Genomic DNA, 22,736 nt, shown 5'->3' on the forward strand with positions numbered 1-22,736 from the left:
ATTGTTATTTTTGATCAAAAAAACAATATATATATATATATATATATATATATTTATTGTAATTATCAATTATCTCCAGTCAAGACCTCAGATATTTGAACCGTAGCATATTCTGTAATATTTAGCATATTAACTTTTATTCAGTGTTAATTTCGTTAATGAATACTATGACGAAAATGTTTGTTGATGCACTATTTTCTTATGACTAAAGCGAGATGATGATGAGACGACAATAAGGTCAATAAACGATAACTGTGAAAATATCAACATGCAATATTGTTGACGATAAAAGACAATTAAATGTATTTAAAAAAAAAATACACAATACAAAAATCGCTTATCTTACACAAGACGTGTAAATACGTACCGCCATGTACTTTTCACATATTCAATGTGAAATGTCCACTAAGTGGCACTAAAAGAGAGTTCGTTTTTTTCCTGCAATTCGCAGCCTATTCTATACATGACAAACACTTTGAAATCAGGCAGATTAGCTTGTGTAAAACCCAGCTTGGGCGTCAATTTGTATTCAATTCTTAAACTGCTGGAGACCGGCATCAATACCGCAACCCGTCTGTCAATTTTTTTTTGCGTCCCAAGGTACAATTTCTCCCAGGGGGATTTGGTTTAGTGTGAAAGGCAGATTAAATGGCGAGAGAACCCGGATTGGCGTGCAGCCTTACTCTCCATTGTCTAAATCTTCCATGTCACAGCATAGAGATTTCTTTCCCGGGAGTCAAACTACAAGGCCGCGTACGGGAGGTTATGTAGGTAGCGTGTATTGATTGATGGGCTGGAGTTGCGGCGAGGATGACATTGAATTGATGTTTTTGTCTTTTTTTTTTCTGTCTTAAAGCAAGTGTTTTTTTCTATGTCAGAATTCAGCCGTCAGCAAATGCTGTGTGTTTTGTATTCACTGCACTGGTGTGAGCAAATGGGCCGGTCGACCTTGCTTCAGAGAGAGTGTATGACAATATATAATGCAATAATACATCTCAGAGCTTTTAAACAATCATTTGACGTCTTGTGAAACATTCTTGAGTTAAGCTGCGTTTTAGACGTGCACCAGATGTTGAAATCTGTGATGTGGTCATTTTTTACAGATAGTTTATCCTGAAAAGACTTCACCCTTCATTGTGGGAATTTTTAGGTTCTGTGGAACATAAATGGAGAGATTTTGAAGGTGAGGCTGGTCATTCTTTTCCATTTGTTTACAGTAAACATGGACTAAAACTTTCAAGCTTCAAAATAAATGCTAAATAAGTCGACTATATTCAATTTAATTTAAAGTTAAGAGATTTGAATGAGGAATAGGTCAAAATTGAACCAGATCTTTGAGTCCAGATCAGTATGGTTTGTGAATGAATTATTTAAATAGTAAAAATGATTCTTTGTAAAGTAATGACTCAAAAGAATGAGTCATTAACCAAACAGACATCACTACATGTGCTTACATGTACTAAAACCTTTAAATGGATCATATGATTCACTGAAAAGTGAAGATCATTGCATGTGCTCAAATGTACTAAAATTGTCAGTCTTCAAAATAAATGCTAAAGCATCATAAAAGCTGTCCATGTAACTATATTCAGAGTCTTTCGAAGTTATACAATAGCTTAGGATGAGGAACAGACCAAAATTGAACCAGATCAGAGTTCAGAGCAGTGTGGTTTGTGAATGATTCATTCAAATGGATCATCTGGTTCACTGAAAAGATCTGACTCAAAAGAATGAGTCATTAACCAAAAAAACATCACTACATGTGCATACATGTACTAAAACCTTTAAATGGATCAAATGATTCACTGAAAAGATCTGACTCAAAATATTGATTCGTTCACCAATAAGACATCATTACATGTGCTTAAATGTACTAAAATTTTCAGTCTTCAAAATAAATGCTAAAACATCATAAAAGTTGTCCATGTAACTATATTCAGAGTCTTTTGAAGTTATACAAACGCTTAGGATGAGGAACAGACCAAAATTGAACCAGATCTGAGTTCAGAGCAGTGTGGTTTGTGAATGATTCATTCAAATGGATCATCTGGTTCAGTGAAAAGATCTGACTCAAAAGAATGATTCAATTACAAAAAAGACATTACATGTATTTACATGTACTAAAACCTTCAAGCTTCAAAATAAATGATAAAGCGCCATAAATGTTGAATGAATGAATGAATGAATGATCGCATTTATATATATACATTTACATTTATATATATATTTCTGAAGTTCTACAATAGCTTAGTGTGAGGAACAGACCAAAACTGAACCTGATCTATGAGTTTAGATCAGAATGATCTGTAAATGAATCATTTAAATCAATCAAATGATTGACTGAAAAAATCTGACTCAAAAGAATGATTCATTCACCAATAAGAGATCAACTACGTGTGCTTACATGTACTAAAACCTTCAAGCTTTGAAAATAAATAATAAAGCACCATAAATGCTGTTCATACAACTATATAAACTATATTCTATATAATATATATTCTACAACTATATAAGTCTTCTGAACTTAGACAATAGCTTAGTTTTAGGAACAGACCAAAATTTAATGAGGTCTTTGAGATTCAGATCAGTATGATTTGTGAATGAATCATTTAAATGGATCAAATGATTCATTGTAAAGATCTGACTCAAAAGAATGACACATTCACTAGTAAGACATCACTACATGTGCTTACATGTGCTAAAACCTTGAAGCTTCAAAATAAATGATAAAGCACCATAAACGGTGTCCATATATGACAGTATTCCAAGTTCTACAATAGCTTAGTTTGAGAAACAGACCAAAACTGAACCAGATCTGAGTTCAGATCAGTGTGGTATGTGAATGAGTCATTCATATGGAATATGAACTCAAAATATTGATTCATTCACTAAAAAGACATCATTAAATGTACTTACATGTATACTACAATTTCCAGTCTTCAAAATAAATGCCAAAGCATTATAAAAGTTGCCATATAACTATATTCCAAGTCTTTTGAAAATATACAATAGCTTAGTATAAGGAACAGACCAAAATTAAACCAGATCTTTGAGCTCAAAGCAGTGTGGTTTGTGAATAAGTCATTCAATCGATTGGTTTATTGAAAAGATCAGACTCAGAATAATGATTCATTCACCAATTAGACATTGCAACTTACTTTTCTCAGAATTGGAGCAGTGAGTTTCCACTTAAATTATTCACTAAGCGATCAAATAGCTTCAGAAGAGTGAGACATGTGGAGTACTTAATGTTTTTATGTTGATTTTAAAGTTTGAAAGTAATTGCATGAAAGCCAGTTTTCAAAATATCTATATGTATGTTCCACAGAAGTAAGGAAGTAAATAGAACATTTGGAACAAAGTGAGAGTGAATAATTATGAGTTTTCATATTTGGGTGAAGTATATCGTTAGGAATAGTGTTCTATATGTTTTTTTTTTTAGCATGAACGTTTCACCTCAGCCCATTTTACACACTCCCATTGACCTTTCATTAATCTCCTTCTCTTTGACCTAAGTGTCTTGAGGTGTGAGCGTGTGTGTTTTTCTCGAGTGGTCCCTCATCCACAGCCCCTCCTATGGGATGAGCGCAGCACATTTCTCCAGTCGATGCCCTAATCAATCAGCGCTCTGCCTCACCGCATCAGTCTTCTAGAATAATCTGGCCGACATCATAAAACGGCCATCTTGACGTGCTGCATAGACACCGCCACCCCCAACCTGGCTAACATGGATAAAACTATTATATACTGTATATAAATGATGGATCTTCATACAGCAAAATTATAATCAGCTCTAATTTTTCAGAAAACTAGGGAGCACCTTGAAAGGGGATCATCATGTTTGACCATCCGTGGCATCATAAAGTTTAAAAACCCTTGGTCTAGTCAGTCCTCATATCTGTGGCAAAGGCAGCATGTCCTTAAAAAACACAGCTAAAGCAGGCCTCATGACTCAATAATGAGGGGTAAACTCCCCCACCCAACCCAAATCTAAGCTCAGCTAAAAGAAAATGACCTGAATCAGCCTGTAACTCGAGTCACGGCCGGGCTTACGTCAGTCGACCTCTGCGGAGGCCTGCAGCTGGGCAGAGACGAGCCGTACCTGTGGACCACTACCGTGCCCTACAGGTGTGTCGTGTATGTGTGTGTGAAAACTGCGACCGAGACGGTCTCCCTTTCTGGGTTGCACCTGTGAGGCATCTGTTCGAGGCAGTGCGGAACTGGCCGTATTAATTTTGCTGCTAAATTGAAAGGTTAAAGCTAGCAGCGGAGGAGGTGACGGATTGCCGCTCACCTGGTTCCTCTGGTACTAAAGCACCTGTTTAACTGAGGTGAGGTTCAGTTGTCCTCCTGTCATTGGAGAGAGAAAGAGGGAGAGAGAGGGGGTTGTTAATGATGAAGCCTGGGAGAATCTACATTTAATAGGTTATTTGAGAGAGCAGAATAAAATAAGAGCCGCTGGAGTTGATTGTTCTTATCAGAGTTCATTAACGCAATTTCCTCTCACAAAGGCCTAGTGCAGAAAAGCTCTCTGGCTCAAATAATGACTGGATCAGCCTGTGCAGCCTTCCGCCGCTGACGAGTTTTTTTTTGTTTTTTTTTTTGGCTGCCGTGCACCGATGCTGGCTTTGGTTATTTACATATAGAGAGGCTCTTATGGACATCGCATAGCCTGTCTTGGTTTTGATACACTTTAATCGAGAGAACATCATTCCGCATGAGAGCCGTAAACACGCTGGTTGTTGTCGCTCTTGAAGGTGTGGCTGTGGAATCGATCGATTGAGGATTCTTAATAGAGTGGCGTAAGTGTCTCTTCCTGAACCGGTACCAGTGTTAAAAGGACGTTCACACTGATGGAGAGATTTCAAACGACAACGATTTCAAAGTGACCTGAAACCATTCAGAACTGAAGTGAGAATGGCTTTTGATTTCCAATACAGTTCCTGAATCTGATTCGGCACGTCAAATTTAAGTTGAAATGTAAGGAAGCTGGATTTATATTATGGTACTTTTTAACTTGATAAACTTTTGAGTGTTTACTTATTTGAAACCATTGAGAAGTATAAAAAGTTTTCGGACATTTATAGACCTTACAGGCATAAAGAGACTGGATAGATAGATAGATAGATAGATAGATAGATAGATAGATAGATAGATAGATAGATAGATATATATATATATATATATATATATATACAAGTTAGATTAAAGATGGATGAATGGGCATGAATAGATAGACAAATTGGACAGATGGATGGATGGATGGATGGATGGATGGATGGATGGACATGGATAAATTGACTGACTGATGGACAGACTGATAGACATTACTGGATGAGCTAGATAGAGACAGACAGATAGACAGGAATATATATAAAAAATTATATGGATGGATGGATGGATGGATGGATGGACAGACAGCTAGACGGACAGATTGATAACCATTAATAAATTAACTACATAGATGGATGCATGGACATGAATAGATGGAGAAATAGACAAATTGGACAGACGGATAGATGAATGGACATGAATAGATAGATGGATGGATGGAAGGATGGACAAACAGACAGAGACAGCTAGACGGACAGATTGATAGACATTAATAGATGAAACAGATAGATAGATAGATAGATAGATAGACAGACAGACAGATAGACATCAATATATATACTATAATTATATAGATGGATGGATGGATGGATGGATGGACAGAGACAGCTAGAAAGAGACAGCTAGACAAATTGGACAGATAGATAGATAAATGGACATGAATAGATGGATGGATGGATGGATGGAAGGATGGACAGATAGACAGAGACAGCCAGGCGGACAGCTTGCTAGACATTAATAGATAGATAGATAGATAGATAGATAGAGAGAGAGACAGACAGACAGACAGACATGAATATATATATATATTTATGTATATATACAAATTATATGGAAGATAGGTAGGTAGACATAAATAGATACAAAAATTGGATAGACAGATTAGAATGTGGAGAGAAATAAATTGGAGGATAGACAAACAAATGAACAGATAGATGGAAAAACTGACAGATAGGAAAGTTTGCTAAACATGAATAGATACATGAATTGGATGGACAGGTTGAAAGATGGATATACAGATAAATTGAGATATACAGATAAACAAACAAACAAATAGATGGATTGATAGATGGATGGCTGGATACACAGGCAGGTAGATGAAATGGCACCTATTAAAATGGACAAGAACAAAAAGACATTTGATATCCATATATATAATATTTCAACAGCTAAAGCCGGTTATGCAGCCTAACAATATTGCTAGAACAATGTCAGTGACAAGAACGCCCACTAGCAACCAACAGGTACACTGACTTAGCAACCCAAAATCACTGTCAGCATAAACAGCAAATGAAACTAACCTAAAAAACTTGTCCAGGTAAACTCCGGTATGTTTCTGCACACAATTTGTTTTCGTTGAGTTCAGAGAATAGTTTCAGTGGTAAACAGAAACGTAAGCAGTGAGAAGGCAGCTCAGGACTCATGCTCTGACGACCGCACTTATTTTCTAACAATTGGGTGCTGAGTCAAGTGAGTGCACATCAGGTCTCCGCAAATCCCTGTTTGCCCTGAAACTTGGAGCAAAGAGCAAAAGTTATTGAATCTGTGTTTTTCTAAGCGCACAAAGGTTGCTTTTATAATATTGACCAGTATTTGTGAAATATGACGTTGGTTGAGAACCATTTCTGCATGGATAATTAATGAACTATTTTAACAATGTCCTTAGTGCCTTTCTGGGCCTTGAACATGTCAGTTGCTTTGCTGTATATGCAGGGTCAGAAAGCTCTCAGATTTCATCAAAATATCTTAATTTGTGTTCCAAAGAAAAATGAGGGTCGAACAGTTTGGAATGACATAAGAGTGCAGTTAATGACATTATTTTCATTTTAGGCGAACTGTGGATGCTGGTATCGCCATTGGCAAACACCATATCAGTCGAACGCTAGTCTTTTGTGAAAGGTTTTATTCCATTTCCTCACCGCTTTGAGGTACAGTATACAGTACAGGGGGGGTTCATGACATTTTGATTGAATTACATTGACTTAAACTTTCAGGCTATCCTCCTGACGCCGCAATACGATTACAATCTCCCCCCGATGTTTTTATATGGGCTTAAAGATAAAGGCATCCATCCAGCCAGAAACGGAGCTCCAGGCAATAACAGCATCCCACCGCACCTGAGATGTGTCCATTCAGGTCCATTAAAGCACAGCTGGTGTCATTTAGACTCGGAAAGGACGATTCCCTTTGCGTTTTATGGAGTTAGAACAACAGCGCGCCCCTTAGCCACAGTGCTTCATCACTCGTAAGCACGTTTCGATATTCAGACGTTTGCGTTAGCCTAGCTCACATCATCTGCTGCATTAGCTGCCCACGTATGAATACTAATAAGTGAAGTTTCCAAGAAGAGATTTGAAAGGGAAAACAGTCTGTTGCCAAAATCTGCTCTCCTGACTGATTAGCATGCGTCAGATAAAGCATAAAACAACCCAGTGAGATGTGTATATGCTAGATTATGATGTAATGATAGCGCTAGCGGGCTAGCATACATAAGCCAGGTCTTTTATAATAGCACCGTATCTCCTATTTGTGCCAGTTTAATAGATAGCCGTCTAATTTAATCTAATCTAATTTCTCCTTCTCTGGAGTCTTGTTCTCCTGGTGGTCGTGGAGTAAGAGAGATGTGCGAGGGTTTTGTGGTGAAGCGCGAGTGTGTGCATGTACACGTGAAGACCAGTCATTATTCATTTTTTGTCACATGATCTAGTTTATTTCTAAATGTCATTAGAGACTTAGAAAGGAAGAGACTTGAATAGAAACACACTGTCATTTTGTGCAATTCATCAGTGGAGTTTATTTAAAAGGAAGTAAAAGGCCAGCTGTGTTCCACCTCTGGGCTGGAGATCTTAAATATTAGCCAAAAAGCTGTTAGATATTTGGTCTTTTTTCCTATTAGTATTGCTACTTTAACATTATTCAGGAAACCTGATATATTGATATTTTCAGTATCTATGATGCGTTTAGTGGGCATGTCCTCACACAAAAATGCTGATCCAGGTTGATAAATATGCAGTTGAATGGCAATTTGATATAGTTATTATGCAGAAATCTTAAAGGTATAGTTCACCCAAAAATGAACATTTGCTGCAAATTTATTTCTTCATCAGAACATCACTTGCTCACAGATGGATCCTTTGCAGTGAATGGGTGCTGTCAGAATGAGAATCCAAACAGCTGATAAAAATATTACAGTAATCCACAAGTAATCCACACCACTCCAGTCCATCAATTTACATCTTGTGAACCAAAAAGGTGCATGTTTGTAATAAACAAATCCATTTTTAAGGTGTTTTTGACCTAAAACCTTTGTTATTGGCTAAATACGAGTATTCTATTAATAATATTGCTTTCTCCAGTAAAAAGTCACCTTGTCTATATCAGGATAGAAATATGCATTGATCAAGCATAGTTTACACGTAAAAACAGTTCAAATTTATATTTGAGTTTGTTTCTTCATCAGAACATCACTTGCTCACAAATGGATCCTTTGCAGTGAATGGGTGCCGTCAGAATGAGAGTCCAAACATCTTAAAAAAAAAAAAATCGCAATAATCCACAAGTAATCCACATGACTCTAGTCCATCAATTTACATCTTGTGAAGCAAAATGCTGCATGTTTGTAATAAACAAATTCATTTTTAAAATGTTTTTGACTTCAAACCTTTGCCTTTGGCTAAAATTTTAATATTCTGTTTATAATATTGCTTTATCCAGTAAAAAGCCATCTTGTCTATATCAGGAGAAAAATATGCATTGATCAAGCATAGTTTACACGTAAAAACAGTTCAAATTTATATTTGACTTTGTTTTTTCATCAGAACATCACTTGCTCACAAATCGATCCTTTGCAGTGAATGGGTGCCGTCAGAGTGAGAGTCCAAACAGCTGAAAAAAAAACATCACAATAATCCACAAGTAATTCACACCACTCCAGTCTATCAATTTACATCTTGTGAAGCAAAATGTAGCATGTTTGTAAGAAAAAACATTTTTAAGGTGTTTTTGACTTCAAACCTTTGTTATTGGCTAAAATATGAGTCTTCTGTTTATATTATTGCTTTCTCCAGTAAAAAAAAGTCATTTCGTCTATATCAGCAGAGAAATATGCATTGCTCAAGCATCATTTACAAGTAAAAAGAGTCCAAATCTGTATATGGGTTGGTTTCTTCATCACTTGCACACCAATGGATTCTTTACAGTGAATGGGTGCCGTCAGAATGAGAGTCCAAACAGCTGATAAAAACATCACAATAATCCACAAGTAATCCACATGTCTCCAGTCCATCAATTTACATCTTGTGAAGCAAAATGCTGCGTGTTTGTGATAAAAAAATTTTAATAAAATCATTTTAAGGTGTTTTTGCTATTTTGCTATTGACTATATATATATTATTATGTGATGTTTTTATCAGCTGTTTGGACTTTCATTCTGACGGCACCCATCCACTGCAGAGGATCCATTGGTGAGCAAGTGATGCAATGCTAATTTCTTCAGATCCGTTTTGATAAACAAACTCATCTACATCTTGGATGACCTGAAGGTGAGTACATTATTAGCAAATTTCCATGGTCTAATAAACTATTCCTTTAAAATTCTAGGCAGCTTGCATGAATTCTGTCCCATGTGATCCAGAATCCTCTCCTTCACTAATCAGCACAGACTGTATTCACCCATTCACTTTTACAGGAAGAGTTGGCCACTCTGTGGCATGAGTGTCGAGTATCTCTCGCTCTCTCTCTCTTTCTATACCGAAGCCCCCCGCACCTCTTTGGCTCAGTACCCCTGGGTCTGAGGAGGCTGTTGAGATGTAGAGTGAGATATGATGTGTTACAACTATGGACACACTCCACTGTGTCCAATTCTCTTTCCTTCTCACCTTGACACTCTCTCTCCCTTTCTGTCTTTCACACTTCCTCTCTCACTTCTCCTCCCTCTCGCCTGGTTTGGCCTGTCATCGCTCATCACGTTTCCCTCTTTATCGCCACCCTGCATCCTTTTGTTTTCGATCATCGTATGATTCCTTGTTGGCACATCTCTTTCTGTCCCACAGCGGTTTGGTTCAATTTTCTACTGCTCTCCACCTTTATACCTACTATCTGGGCTGGGATGTGTGAAGGGGGGTGGAAGTCTGGGCGGATGATGCCGGGGTGTTAGCATATGTTGGAGGGAGCCCCGCGTTGCGCGCCAGACCTTTCACCTCAGGGGGACACAATTGTTTGGCATGATGTGACAGATATCAGTCATATGAAAATGAATGTTCTGGTTGTGGCTTCAGATGCACCAGAAACATCCTAATGTGAATTAGCTGGGCATTTTAGCATCATTTCAGTTATAGAAGTTAAAGAACAGCAGTGTTTGCGTTTACACGTGCAGCTCAGTTTTCAATGTTTTTAGTGACTCAGAAAGACTCTGTCTCATTTGCATAATTTTTTAGCATTTATGTGGGCATAAAGTTTTAAGCATTTCTCTTGATTTGTAATGGCAGGCGTTTATAAACCTGTTTTCAGCTGAACATAGATCTCTCCCTGCATTTTTCTTACAAAAATACAAGCTTGAGGGTTTAAGCAGTTAAAAAAAAAAAAAAAAAATCAACATTAACCAACATCATAAAACTGTGAACATGTGAATGTACTGTTAAATTATTAAAAGACTAATTTTATGTCAAAGCGGTTTGGCTGACATAAATTCTTGAAGTAGTTGTATTACCTATGTCGAAAATAGTGACACTTACAAATATTAACCATGGTTTTACTACAGTAAAAGTGTAGCAACCATGTTTTTTGGTGTATTGATGACATTTGTATTGATGACAACTTTACAGCAAATAGCATGGTTAAACTATGGTTAATGTAGCAAAACCATGGGTAATTGGTGGTTACCAATGTCTAACTATAGTCACCATGATTTTTTTGGTTTTATTTGTAGTAAAACCATGGTTAATTTTCATCCAGATATCCTGAAGGTGAAGGTGTAAAGGCACTTTAAAGTGCAAACTACAATAAAAACACTCACAAGAATGAACCATGGTTTTATTACCGTAAAATTGTAGTCACCATGTTTTTTGGTATTTTATGAAGAATACCATGATTAAACTGTGGGCGGTGTAACAGAACTATGGTTAATTTGTGGTTACCATGGTTTAACTACAATCCGTTATGAAAATTGACCATGGTTTTACTACAAGTAAAACCAAAAAAGCATGGTTACTATAGTTAAACCATGGTAACCACAAATTAACCATGGTTGTGCTACACAGACCATAGATAAACCATGGTGTTTGTAGTAAAAATGTGGTTACACAAATGGTAATGGTAAAGAATGGTATGGAGTTGGTAATGGTAAAGAGTTCCTGAAGGTGAAAACAAGATGGCCAGCGAGTCAACCATCTTGCTGTAAAGATACTTTTAAGTGCAAAATACAGTAGAAACCCTCATGAAAATGAACCATGGTTTTATTCTAGTACAAAGTGTAGTAACCATGTTTTTTTTTTTTTTTTTTTTTTTTTTATTTTACTACTAATACCATGGTTAAACTATGGTTAGTGTAGCAAAACTATGGTTATTTTGCAGTACCCTGGTGAAAAAAACAGCATATGCTGGTAGGTATGTTTTGATGCTGGTTTAAGATGCTCCTTTGCTGGTTTATGCTGGTCATGTTGCTGGTCAAGGACCAGCATAAACCAGCTAAAGACCAGCATAAACCAGCGAATGACCATCTTAACCCTTTAACTGTCACCGTCCACCCTGTGGGATGCCTAAGTTTACTTTACCATATTACAAATAAATCCTAATCTAATCATGACAAACTATACATCGTTGGAAAGGTCTAAGACTCCTAAATAGATATTTTACCATATTTTTATGTTAGAAATTATGTAGGAAAAGTAATAGATTAATATATGTCAAGAGTGCCACTTAAAAAATCTACATCATAACATGAATTCTGACCTTTGTCACAAAAGACTTTCTTCATTGCCTTTTTCCCTGTCACGCTTTAGATATCATAAGAAATTATATATCAGCTCAAAACTTAAAATTTCAAAGTTCATCCTTTGAAAGGCATTTTAAAATCAGACATTGCATTACTATGGAAAATGTACATCAAAATCGTATTACAAAGTGTTTTCATTCATGAATTATAAAAATTTAAGTCTGGATAATGCATTTTTATGTCTGTGTTCAAAAATGGGAGTGACAGTTGAAGGGTTAAACCAGCACCAAAACATACCTAACCAGCATCCCAGCATCAAAACATAGCTACCAGCATATGCTGGTTTTTTCACCAGGGGTGAAAATTAACCGTGGTTAATATAGTAAAAGTGTAGTAACCATTTTTTTTTTTTTTTTTGTTGTTGTTGTTTTTTTGTTGTTGTTGTTGTTTTTTTGGCATATTACCATTTGTATAACCACAGTTTTACTACTGTCATGGTTAAACGTCTAACTAGTAACCTTGGTTTTTTGGTTGTATTTGTAGTAAAATCATGGTTAATTTTCATCAGGCTGGTCTTAGATGATCAGACTGGGAAACCAGTAAAACCTTGGTTAATTTGTGGTTAACATGGTTTAACTATAGTAACCATGTTTTTTTCTTTGTTTGTTTTTTGTTTTTGTTTTTTTGGTTGTTTTTGTAGCGAGACCGTGGTTAATTTTCTAAAGGTAAAACCAAGATGGCCGCCCGAGTGAACCATCTTCCAACAAATACCATGGTTAAACTATGATTAGGGTAGCAAAACCATGGTTAATTTATGGTTACCATAGTTTAACTATATGTTTTTTTTGGTTGTATTTGTAGTAAAACCATGGATAATGTTTGTAGGAGTTCCGAATCAACCACCTTGCCTTAAAGGCACTTTTAAGTGCAAATGACAATAAAAACACATTCAAAAATGAATCATGGTTTTACTACAGTAAAAGTGTAGTAACCTTGTTTTTTTTTTTTTTTTTGGCAGATTACCATTTGTATAACCGCAGTTTTACTACAAATACCATGGTTAAACTATGATTAGGGTAGCAAAACCATGATTATTTTGTGGATATCAACTAGAATTACCATGTTTTTTTGGTTTTATTTGTAGTAAAATAATGGTTAATTTTTGCAAGGGAGAGGTTGTTGGACAGCATAGATATGTTAAGTAACACTTTTTTTGTTTTCTGTCATGTGGTCGATGTCGATGAAGCAAAGGTTGAAACGACTGCCTTAGTAGATTACCGGAAAAACAAAGGAAATTGCTTGTACAGATTTTCTGAGAGGATTTTATTATGCAAACTGCTAAAGCACAACACACAATTAGCCTGCTAACTAAAGTACCTCTTCTAAAAATACCAACATTTAGAAAATATATATAAGTAAATATCTCGATAAACTAGTCACCTTCAGTATTGGCGATAGACAGCCCTGTTGAAAAAACCAGCATATGCTGGTTAGGTAGGTTTTGATGCTGGGATGCTGGTTTTAGCTGGTTTATGCTGGTCCTTAGCTGGTTTATGCTGGTCATGTACTGGTCCAGGACCAGCTTAAACCAGCTAAGGACCAGCTAAAACCAGCATCCCAGCATCAAAACCTACCTAACCAGCATATGCTGGTTTCTTCAGCAGGGAGTAGGAAAAAGAGTCTAAAATGAGTGAGGAAGCGGTTGTGTGAATGTAGGTGTGTAGCTAGCGAGCATTTGTTTTTTTGTTGCACTCTATTTGCACTCATTCCTCTCTCACAGTTTGATTGGTTGTTGCTCATTGCTGTTCTTTTGCTTGCTGGAAACGGCTGCAAACCTGAAAGCTGGTTAGCCAGACTTCAAAGTTTGAAATATGCCATAGCATCTGCGCTAAAAGAGCTTCCTGGCTTTTTTTGTTGGGCGGAATTAAAACACGAAAGAGCGACTAGCTTCTGTCTTGCTGTGTGCGCTCGGCTTAACGCCTCATTGAGTCCGAGTGTATCAGTCTTTGCGATTGTACAGTGTGATAAAATGAATGTGCAGGTGGGAAGACAGAGGCTAAGGAGCCATTTATGCATAAAGAGCGATTCCTAGATTCATGTTCTTTATAGGTAAATGACCCCAATTTGATTCCGATGTGAGCGCAGTCTATGATCAGTGCCAGATCTTGTACTCGTCCTGAATGTAGGCCATACCCATAGACTATAATGAGCTATGAGTGACAGTTATTTTGAGATGAAATATTAATAAGAATAGAGATATCTATTTATGGCTGGATTTTTCCTGGGTCAGGAGAGACGGAACGAACAGGGCGTTCTTAGAATTAATACTTCATTTGAAAGTGATACTACACGTAAAATAAATCTATTACCGAAAGGGCTTGCAGATCATACAGCACAAAAAATAAAATTATTTGTTTTGATAGAAGAAGTTGTTTTTTTGTATAGTGCTTTTCTATTGCTCAAGGCTGCTTTGGTTTTTAAAGGAATAGTTCATCACTTACTCACCCTCATGTCATTCAAAACCTGTATGACTTTTTTCTTCTATGGATTTTTTCTTTTTTATTTGATACAGTGAACGTCAGTTGGGTTTGAACTGTGTTGTTTTTGGACCCCACTGACTGTCATTATATGAACAGGTAAAACATTCTGCAAAATGTAGTTTTTTTTGGGGGGGAACAACATGACATAATATTAATTTTCAGATTATTCAAATGTCAAATAAACCTGGCATTGTGTGTTATGACTAGTATTGGCTCTTTGACAAACTGCTTTGTTTTTCTTTTGTAAGTGACTTAAAAAGATAAAAGCATCTGCTAAATGCATAAATGTAAATGTTAAAATTAGTCACCATTTTTTCATGTTATGTTGTTTTTTAATACCAATACTTTCGCATACACTACCAGTCAAAAGTTTTTGAACAGTAAAAAAGTTAAAAGTTTTTGAACAGAGTTTTAATGTTTTTTTATCCATTTATTTGATCCAAAATACAGCAAAAACAGTACAATTTTAAAATATTTTACTATTTAAAATAATTATTTTCAGCATCATTACTGTAGTCTTCATTGTCGCATGATCCTTCAGAAATCATTTATTATTATTATTATTATTATTATTATTATCATTATTATTATTACTCAAATGTACAGTTAAGTGCATTTTTTTGTAGGATTTTTTTAATAAAAAGCATTTCTCTGAAATAAAAAGCTTTTGTAACATTATACACTATACCATTTAAAAGCTTGGAGTTAGTATAAATTTTATTTTATTTTATTTTATATTTTATTTTATTTTATTTTATTTTTTAGAATATTAGAGTGGTTTCTGAAGGATCATGTGACACTGAAGACTGGAGTAATGATGCTAAAATTCAGCTTTGAAATCACAGGAATAAATTACATTTTAAAATATATTTAATTAGAAATAGTTATTTTAAATTGTAAAAATATTTCAAAATTTTACAGTTTTTGCTGTTCTTTTGAATCAAATAAATGCAGGCTTGGTGATCAGAAGCAACTTCTTTAAAAAACAGTAACAAACTTACTTTTCTGTGTGTTTTTTTTTTTTTTTTTCCATTTAAACTTAATCAAATATTAAGGTATTTAATGTTAATTATATGATATTAACTGAGGCATGTTTTGTTTAAAGGATAAAACCAAAAAGTTTCAACCATCATTTTATTAGAAATCTATATGCGTTATCTATATGCTTTTTACTGATTGATTGATTGATTGATTGATTGATTGATTGATTCATTCATTCATTCATTCACTCATTCATTCATTCATATATTCATTAACAAAATATAATTTAAATGTAGTCTTTATTTATTTTTATTTTATTTTATTTTATTTTATTTTTTGTCATTATTCACCCTCATGTCATTCCAAACCTGTATGACATTCGTTCATCTGTGGAACATGTAAGATTATATTTTATTATTTATATATTGTTTTTGACCCCATTGACTTCCATTATATGAACATGCTGCAAAACATTGTGTTTTGTGCTCCACAGAACAAAATAAGTCTACAAGTTTGGAATGACATATTATTCATTTTTGGAATGTTCCTAATCTAGCTGTCAAATAAACCTGCCATTGTATATTACAACTAGTGCTGGCTCTTTGACAAATTTCTTTGTTCTTCTTTTGTACTGTAAGTCACTTTGAATAAAAGAATCTGCTAAATGCATGTAGACTATTTGTCATGTTATATTCATTAGTTTATAGGCAATTTTTTATTTTTATTTATCTATCCGTTTCCTATACAGTGGAAGACAGTGGGGTCCAAAACAACATTTTCTTTATATGTACAAAAACAGCTGAAACATTTAGTAGATAATCATCTTTTGTGATCCCCAGAAGTATCCGGATATCTCCATTTACAAGGGCACTTGATTCCCAATGTAAAATCTGGTTCCTAAAGCAAAACCAGTTAAACTACTGATCAATAATTCATAACGGCCGCATGAAAATGGAATAAAGGACTTGAAGCACCTGTCTGAAGCTAGGCTAAGTGCAAAATGAATGGTCCTCTGCGCAAACGACCACACAAACCATTAAACAAAACACATTCGAACCGAGCTCTAACATCTGGCTCACTGATCCCAGAGCTGTTTTTACCACTGACTTCGCCCCCGCTGTTCTGTAATCCCGGTTTGCTCGCTTGCTTCCGCTTTCCCAATTTGGTGACTAACCCAAACTGTTTTATCTCCAAGAGAAGCAAATGATGCATTTAGGCAGGCGGGAGAAACTGCGACTTGGTGAGCAAATGAAGTCTTGATGAAGACGGAAAGTGGGCCGGTACTTCTCCGTCAGATCCAGCGCGGTGACTTTAGCCCCTTTGATGAGACGTTCATTATGCACGGTTAAGGAATGGCAGCTATCAATCTGCAAATGAGCCGTATAAGTTGTATAAATTACTCTAATAGTGTGAAGCGTTACCTATAAGTGTCTAGAAATGCAAATGGAGCGTAATTGATTGCCGCAGGGGCGAGTGTTTTCTCCCCTAAAGTCGTTCTTGCTCTTCTTTTTCCCCTTGTGTGCTGATGACCGAACCCTCCAGAGGCAACTTCTGCCATTTAGTCTGAGACGAAAATTTTCCAGGCAGCCCCCGCAGTGCTGGACATTCAACTGGAGGTGTTGGATTCACTTAGCAAGCTAAACTTCTAGCGGATCCTGTTGTCTACATATCAGAATGGTCAAGTTTTTGCAGTTAAGCAACGAGCAAGAGTGCTGACTGTGGTCACAGACAATTGTGAGTGTGACGTTGTGATCATTTTCGTAGAAACCCTTATATGTAGTGCTAAATTTCAATTAGTATTTTTGTTTTTTGCTATCTTGCTCCCTAATCTTTTTTTTTTTTTTGTCTGAAAAAACTTGAAATTGTGTTTTACAACTAATGTTGGCTTTTTAACAATTGCTTTGTCCTTCTTTTTTTAAGTCGCTTTATGTATAAATTTAAATGTTAAATTTAGTCATTTTTTTTCTGTCATATTCATAACACTTTTTTAAAAAAAATTTTAAACATTTTTTTTAGTTACACCATTTTTGGAAACCTGCAATTATTTATTTATTTATTTATTTTAGTCATTTTTTTTTCTTTTGACTTTTTTCTTTTCTTTTAACACTTTTTAGTTGATTGATTGATTGATTTTAGTCATGTTTTTTTTTTTCTTTTGATTAAATTTAGTCTTTTTATGTCACATTCATCATCATCATTTATTTATTTATTTCAAGTTGCTTTGTCCTCCTTTTTTAAATGGCTTTGGATAATAGCATCTGCTAAATGCATTTTGTAAATGTTAAATGTTAACTTTAGTCCTTTTTTCTGTCATGTTCATTAGTTTTTCTTTTTTACTGAAATGACTATACATTTTCACATTTAAAATAATGATTTTAACCATTTTAGTAGAAACCTGCTTTTATTTATTTATTTATTTTTCTTTTGATGAAAAATATACATTTAAATTTTTACATTAAACTGTTGTTTTTTTCTCATGTCACATTATTATTATTATTATTTTTTCCAAATTGCTTTTGTCCTTTGTTGCTTTAGATAAAGTTTAGTCTAATAGTTTTCTGTCATTATCATTAGTTTGTCATTTGGACTATATATATATATATATATATATATAATTTAGTTACTTTTTTTTCATTGTTTACTATTTTTGTCATTGTTTTTTTTTTTTTTTTTTTTTTTTTTTTTTTAGTTTAAATTTTTGTATTAAATTTAATATTTTTTTCCATGTCACATTCATTGATTTATTTTTTTATTTTTTCCCTCCATGGTCAATCTTATCTAATTAATATAATATAACTGAATTAATTAACTATTTTTAATGAAATATACTCTAATTAATTGCCTGGTTAATCTTTTTTTTTTTTTTTTTTTTTTTTTTTTTTTTTACATTTTAAAATAACATTGTTTATGAGAAAAATGTTTAAGTGCAAAATCAAAACAAATATTCAAATTAATTGTGTTAATTATGTATATTTTTTGCGTGTATATGCTTGTAGTCCGTGTATTTTTGTAATACAATGTTTTGAATTTTTATGCATTAATGACATACTAATGCTAATGTGACATGAATAAATGACAAAATTAAGCTAAAAATGTACTTATATTTATACTATTAAATAAATAAATAAATTAAGGTTTCTAATAAAATGGTGTAAAAAATGTAAAAATGTACTGCCATTTTAACCAAAATTAAAAACTAATGAATATGACAGAAAAAAATGACTTAATTCAACATTTACATTTATGCATAAAGCATACAAAAAATAAATAAATAAATAAATAGTTGTAATACACAATTCCAAGTTTATTAGACAACAAACAACAATTTCCATGTTTAAAGTGTTTTAGTGTGTTGTGAATTATTCACAGCATTATTTACACACATAACTAAATTAAATTTTACTTTGGGTTATTTTGTGCAGATACAAGTTGTAATATTGCTAGATTCATCTTTATTTATTAAAGTAGTTTAATTGTCCTCATGATACAACCCGTTCTTGCTTCTCTTCATTGTTGTTGACTACGAAAACTTTAATTGAACATTTTCATGTAATTTTGATGTCAAGTCGAACACTAGGTGTTTGACTAAAAGCAAACTAATCCAAAACCAGTATCTGTAATTTATGCTGGGAAACAAATGCAAACTTATTGACGGTGAAAGTCGATGTGGGTAAACCATGCTTGTCAAAATCTGTTAAATATTCATCATTTAAATTGTGATGCATATAGCAATCATGCAGCTCTATCGAATATCGATTTACAGTAGCATAGCGGCGGCGTCGCATCCTGCCGCATCAGCTGTAAATCTTGCGTTGTTTTCCAGGAGGTTGAGGTTAAAGCCAAAACCATACGGCCCTTTGCCCTCAGCTCCGCTGAGTCGACAGAAGTGTAGCGGGTCTCTCTCCGACAAACACACACACAGAAACACTTGTACGCCCGTAATAAGACCACACAGTGAACCTTGCTCGGTACGGCACGCAGCGGCATTCTTTATCTGATGCTAAGCCTGGCGGTCTTTCTCCGCATCAATAACGCTACAACGTTGTACGTCCCTAAGGCTCTTTGTTGCTGTTTTCATCATTCGTTCTCAAAAGGCGCATGAAGTTCTTGAGGAAACGCTATTACAAAAACAGCATGTTTAGCTTCTCTCATGCGTGGCTTTCCACCTTTGGGGAGTCTGGGGTTTTTTTATTTTTCTCTTTTCGCGAGTCTGAATACAGCAGCACAGAGTGTAGTCTGACCGCTCTCATTTGTAGTCAATGAACGAGCATAATTGGCATGTGTTTCTGTTTGTCCTTTGGGCCCCTATAGGCTTCCGTAGTGCCATTATCAAAGACCCCCTTGTACTGAGGGAAACGGCAGGCTGTCTATTCAAAGACCTCCCTGTGGAGGACCGCTGCGGGTCTGAGAGGCCGAGCCGGGTAACGCTCACCTCAGGGTCTCTGCTAGACTCAGGCAAACACACGCCTCCATGCTGCGCCGCCTCAGACCAGGCCAAGAAAATGGAATCCTGTTCTTTACTCGATGCCGGACTTTAGGACCGTGGCAGCTTTTTGCTTTTTCACTTTCAATTGCTTTTTGCTCTCAGTTTCTGTCTGGCTATAGAATGGGAATACAAGCGAATTGATTGTAGTGCCGCTTGTATAGTATGTGAGTCGATATATGAGAAACAGTATGCTGTACACAGCTATGGTTCATGTTTTAGATGGTAGCATGTTACATTTTTGCCACACGTACTCTTGGGGAAAAAAAACATTCATTCATCCATCCATACATACATCTATCTATCTATCTGAAGTTTAATCTGATTATACAATTAAAATTGATTATTGGTATTTTTATAAATATTTGTTTCTTTGTGTGTGTATGTATTTATGTATTTATTTACATGTGTGTAAAAGTATGTATAATATTTATTATTTATTTGTAAAAATAGATTTTATTTCTTTAATTTGTATTTTAATTATTTTCTGTTTACTTATTTAATTTCACATTTTATTATTTGCATTTTTATAAATATTTTGTTTCTGTTTTGTGTATGTTTTTATATTCATGGTCTTTATTTATTTATTTATTTAAAATGTATTATTTGTATTTGTATACATAATTGTTTGATTCTTTGTGTTTATTTATTTATTTATTTATTTACATGTGTGTAAAAATATGTATAATATTTATTATTTATTTGTAAATACTGATTTATTTCTTTAATTTGTATTTTAATTGTTTTCAGATTATGTAATTTCACTTTTTATTATTTGCATTTTTATAAATGTTTTGTTTCTTTATTGTGTTTTTATATTTACGTTATTTATTTATTTTTCATTTATTATTCATTTTAATTCAATTACATTTTAGTATTTGTATTTTTATCAGTTTTGTTTGTTTCTTTGTGGGGTTTTTTTATATTTATTTATTTATTTATTTATTTACATGTGCGTAAAAATCTGTATATGTATTATTTATTTGTAAGTATTGATTTTGATTTCTTTAATTTTTTTATACTTTTATTTTAAATTTCTATTGATCGATTGATTGATTAAGTCATTCATTTATTCATTCATGCTATTAATATGCCAATGCAATGATTTTGCTTCTGGTTTGTATATTACTCTCTAAATGGATGTTCTGTGCATGGCATTGTGGGATACAGTATCTACAGTTTGTCAAATGTAGTAGTTCATCTTGGTATTCAGTGCTCAGTGGAAATCTGCTTCTGTAGTACTTCATACTACATTCCTACAGAAACAGCATGTCATTAGTATGCCATTTGAACATTCTAGTTCTCATCTGTGGTTCCTGTCTCTCTTTCTTTGTCTGTTTCTGTCTCTTCATTCTCCTACTCACATTGTCTATTTTTGTTCTCTTTTTACCCCCTTCAGTGCCGTATTCTGGTGTCTAATCTGCGTGTCTTGTGTTGGATGTCATGTAATTGGCTGTACAAAGCTGTTTTCCTCTCAATCTGCACATCAGTCTTCTCTCAGTGAGACAGTCCTTTTGCTGCTCACACAGTTCCTGTTCAATTAAAGTCACGTTTCGCTCACTTCCTCCACACTGTCCCTCAGGCACCGTGAGATGAGAGGAAAGCAGCATATTGACTGACAAAAACATTTATATACAAATATTTAGACGTGTACGGACAGGCAGGCATGCAATCAAATAAAAATTGCCGGAGTAGCTAACTAAAAGTAGTGAACTTACCTACATTTTTTTTAGTAGTGTGACAGTAGCTTGGTAGTTTCATAAAAGTGTCGCTTTTTCAGGAGCAAGTTCAACTTGTGCTCTTCTAAACTGTCCTATAGTATAGAGAATCTGATTCATTTTAGTGAACTGGTTCGTTCAGATGGTTCATTTGAAGTGATTCCCTAAATCATTTGATTCGTTGCTTTTTTGCAGTGAGATATCATTAACTGTTTCTGTTGATGTTTTTGACTCTGTTATATAAATTATGCTGTTTCCTGATTTAATGTCATCTGTTCAAGCTTAATGTTTTACTAATTAAGATCATCCTTGTTTTTGTGCCAAATAAACTCAGTTTGCTTCAGTGGTTACTAATGCTGATGTTATTAGAGATGTTATTTTGACTGCTTAAATGCTACACAGATATGGTAATTCTCTTAATGGTAACTAAATATGGCATGTGGCAAAATTGGTTATTTTTTAAACCTTTTTTGATGCATTTTGCGGTTCTGCATTAAACATTAACTGATTTTCACATTCTTTTCTTTTCCGTTAGTTAACAAATGCTTAGTAAATACAGCAGACTGGTCTCTAAAATATCTTATTCACTTACTTTTATTGCAGAATTTTCCAGGTGAGATTTTCAGGTTGTAATTAGTCCCTCCATTTCTGCTAGTTTTACTCATTCAGGCCATTTTGCAGTTCAGCTGCAAAAATGAGCAGCAGCTATTATTGCTTTGACCGGATAATCAGCTAATCACAGCAATTTTGACGTGTATATCACTGTTTCCCCTCAGATTTGGACTTCAGCCAGTGTTACACAGTAATATGTATGGTAGCCCGTTTCACCACTGAATAAGAAATAAAAAAGGCAATCGCGACTTTTTGTCTTATAATTCTGACTTTTTTTCTCGCAGTTGCGAGTTTGCGTCTCACAATTCTGACTTTTTTTCTTAGGATTACTCGCAATTCGGAGGAAAAAAAGGCAGAAC

At 34.6% G+C, this 22,736-nt stretch overlaps 1 protein-coding gene across 5 annotated transcripts in view; it reads left to right on the forward strand.

The window, feature by feature from the left end:
• The window catches only part of lrrc4ca (leucine rich repeat containing 4C, genome duplicate a), a 283,862-nt gene that overhangs the window by 197,100 nt on the left and 64,026 nt on the right, over nucleotides 1–22,736 (forward strand). The window contains exon 2 of one of the 5 annotated variants that reach the window (XM_051099847.1): nucleotides 9,525–9,653. The exons of the other annotated variants lie outside the window; for them this stretch is intronic. The gene's annotated coding sequence lies outside the window, so the exon portion shown is untranslated. The remainder of the gene's footprint in view (nucleotides 1–9,524; nucleotides 9,654–22,736) is intronic. 5 annotated transcript variants of the gene reach the window in all.

This window comes from Labeo rohita, chromosome 25, assembly GCF_022985175.1.
Source record: "Labeo rohita strain BAU-BD-2019 chromosome 25, IGBB_LRoh.1.0, whole genome shotgun sequence".
NCBI lineage: Eukaryota > Metazoa > Chordata > Actinopteri > Cypriniformes > Cyprinidae > Labeo > Labeo rohita.